The sequence below is a fragment of the Propithecus coquereli genome, unplaced genomic scaffold (assembly GCF_000956105.1).
Source record: "Propithecus coquereli isolate 6110/MARCELLA unplaced genomic scaffold, Pcoq_1.0 Scaffold153, whole genome shotgun sequence".
NCBI classification, from domain to species: Eukaryota; Metazoa; Chordata; class Mammalia; order Primates; family Indriidae; genus Propithecus; species Propithecus coquereli.
Window position 1 is genome coordinate 551,721 of NW_012139747.1, and position 3,679 is coordinate 555,399.

Here is a 3,679-nt window from a genome sequence, read left to right on the forward strand (position 1 = left end):
AGTATCCTACCTCATTAGGATTTTTGAGGATTAAATTTATTAAACTTCATGAAAAGCTTATGGAAAATGCTCAATAAGTATTAATTATCATCATCATTATTTGGTGATTATAAAATAGGATGCTATTCATTTAATCTCTTTGTCTTTGGCATCTGTGATGATCTGAATGTTTGCATCCCCCAAAATTCATATGTTGAAATCCTAAGCCCAAAAGGGGATAGTATAAGGAGGTAGGGATATTGGGGAGGTGATTAGATCTTAAGGGTAGAACGCTCACAATGGGATTAGCACCCTTATAAAATAAACCCAAGGGAGTTCATTCACCCCTTCTGCCAAGTGAGGACACAGCAAGAAGTTGGCAGTGCTCAACCTGGAAGAAAGCCCTCACTAGAACCTGACAGTGCTGGCACACTGATCTTGGACTTCCCATCCTCCAGGACTGTGAGAAAATAAACTTTTGCTGTTCATAATCTACTCGGTTTATGATATTTTGTTATAGCAGCCTGAAGGGACTAAGATAGCACCTATCTTACCATAATGTAGAACCCAATTTTTATTGACTATGATCTCTATATCCTGGATATTCACATTTATATTCTTTTCATAATGCAAATAGAGTTTGGTTTGATAGATGATCCAGCTTTTTGGAATCACCTCCCAAACGAACATTTGCCTTTGAATCCCTGTCTCTGGGTCTGTTTGCTTCTGGGAAATATCAGACTAAGATATATATTTAATGCTGAGAATGTTAAATTAAAGGAAGCATGGATAAATCTAAAATTCATAGCAAAAGGAAGAAGTAGAACAGAATTCAGTGGAATAAAACAAGTATTACTCAACTCTGAAAAACAGAGTTTGAAGGCAAGAATGGGCTTGTTAACTAGGTCTCTGCATGCAAGGAAAGGCAGGCTGGTATCAATCTTGATCTTATTAGTGGTTCAGATATAAACTAGCTACAAAGATTACAGTGATTGGAAATATCTTCAAGACTTTTCTTGAGTACACTTGGTACTATTTTGAATTTAAAAAAACAAAATCACACAAGCAGGGGATGTGAATAGGAAATTCACAATAGCAAAAGAGAGGAGTTAATCTGTAGAAGTTATGAGAAACACATAAATTTATCATAAATGTGAAAGTCTTTAAAAACAAATGCCCATTTTTTTCTGGCAGTATTGAAAATTATGAAACAAGATAGACTCTCTTAGTGAAAACAATTTAAAATGTTAAGTAAAATATAAATAATATTTTTAAGTGCAAGCATGAGTGGATAAGAAGGTGTGGACTTCTCAGAGGCCAAACACTGGTTGAGATGAGGAAACCAGACAGACCAGCAGCATCAAAGCCAACTTCAGGCTAAGGGCATTTGCCACGTCCAAGGGACCTTGAGTTATGGTGGCTTTCAAAGTCTGGTTGGGGAATGAGGTTGGTTAGAATCTGGAGACAAGACCAGAAGTCACCCATATGCAATGGGGTCCACCACAAAGGGCTATGCTCAGAGGAAAGATACACAGAAAGAAAAAAAATATTTTTGCTGCCTACCCTCTCCAAAGCCTTCGATGCTTCACACTACATGGATTTGCAAGAAATGCTGATCATTTCAGACCTTGGCATTGGGTGGAAAAAATATATATATCCCCTGAGATTATAGTCATTAGATGTTATTTTCACAGGTTTGTAATCCAATTCATGTTACCTTACCTGTATGATCTGAAAAACCTCAAGCTGAGAATTTAGCTTAAAGTTGTGTTTTTAGGTTAAGATTAGTTTTAATATATAAACCCTGAAATGTCAGTGACTAAGGACAACTAACATTTATTTCTTGCTTACACCACATTCCATGGCACAGGTTGGGGATTGGAGGTGAGGAGCTCTCTAACAGAGGCCCTCTGTCTTCATTACGTGGTTCACAGGGCTTCCCTGAGCATCCGCATCTTCCTGTCAGTCAGGGGAGGAGGAGGTGTGTGGGAATGTTTAGGAGTAAATGTGGTAGAGCATTAAAAACAGCACCTACTGGTCGTGATGGTAGGCACCTGCAGTCCTTGCTACTCAGGAGGCTGAAGTAGGATTGCTTGAGCCCAGGAGTTTGATGCTGTAGTGAGCTGTGGTCATGCCACTGAACTCCTGCCTGGGTAACAGAGTGAGAGCCTGCCTCTCAAAAAAAAAAAAAAGAAAAGACCCTCCCCTCAATGAATCATGTCTCCTTTGCACCCATACTACCCTTGCAATGCGACTTTGAATAGGTGGAGGCTACTTTCCCACCCCTTTAATCTGGGTTGGATTTATGACTAGGATTAGCAATAGAATGTGGTGGAAGTAACATTACAAAACTTCTGAGCTCAAGACTTAAGAGGGCTGGCAGCATCTACATTTTCCCTGTTGGAGCCCAACTGTCATGTAAGGATGTTCAGGCAATCCTGCTGGAGAAAGAGGACATGTAGAGGTCACAGGGGATGGGACATCACATAGCAAGACAGGCCACTAAGGAGAATAGCAGCGCCTGGCTCACAGTGAGCACCAAGCCCCCATGCATGAGAGAAACCATGTTGGTCTTTCCAGCCCAAGGCACCTTACAGCTTATTGTAGTCACGACACGGAGCCCAGGCAAGAACAGCAAAGTACTGCCCAGTTCAACTGACTATTGAAATAAATAATAAAACAGATGCTGTCTTAAGGCACTAGGTCCTGGAGGTTGTTTGCAACAGAGCAGTAAGTAACCAAAATGGGTATTCATTCAGAGGTGAGGTTTTTATGGGCCAGGTTTGGAAGTGGGTGCAGCACTCCTCTTATATCCCATTGACGAGAACCCAGGCACAAGGTCACACCCAACTCCAAGAGGGGCTGGGAAATGTCATCTAGCTATGTATCCAGGAAGAAGAAGGAAATGATTTGGTGGACAACTAACCTGTAGAAATGTTCTTTATTGGATAGTTCCCATGCACTTAAAATAGGCAAAAACAGTGTCTGAAGAAATTTACCTTTACTCCAAACTTCGAAGAATTATCTCCAAATGAAGAAAAGGGAGACTTAATTCTAGCTATTACAGCTATTTCAAAAGAACACGGAAGAATGTTATCGCCCCCCAAAATTCAAAATCTACAACTCCTATAAATATGAGGCATCAACACTGAGTCAAGAGTAATAGGAAATCTGAGTGGCCTTATAACCATGAAAGATAAGGAATCAGCACTTTTAAAGCTTCTCCACAAAGAAAATCTCAGATCTTAACAAATTTGCAGGCAAGTTCCAACAAACATTAAAGGAAATAATAGTTTCAATATTACTCATACTCTTCTAGAGGATGGCAAAAGAAAGAACATTCCCTAACATTTTATGAAGCTAGTGTAATCAGGACACAAGAACCAAACAAAAAAAGATCCAGGGAATGGAAATTTACAGAAAATCCTCACTAGCAAACATGGGCATAAAAATCTGAAAGAAAATTTTAGCATACTGAATTTCATAGCGTATAAAAAGGCTATATCATAGTCAAGCTGGATTTGTCCCAGGAATGTGAGATGGGTTTAAACAAATTTATAATGAAATTCACTGTATTAACAGATTAAAAGAGTCTGGTTTCAGTTTGACATATAAGGAGCTTGGAAGTTATCATTCATTTTGACAATATGTAAAAAGCTAAACAAACTGAAAATCAAAAGCTTTTTGACTTAGATGCATC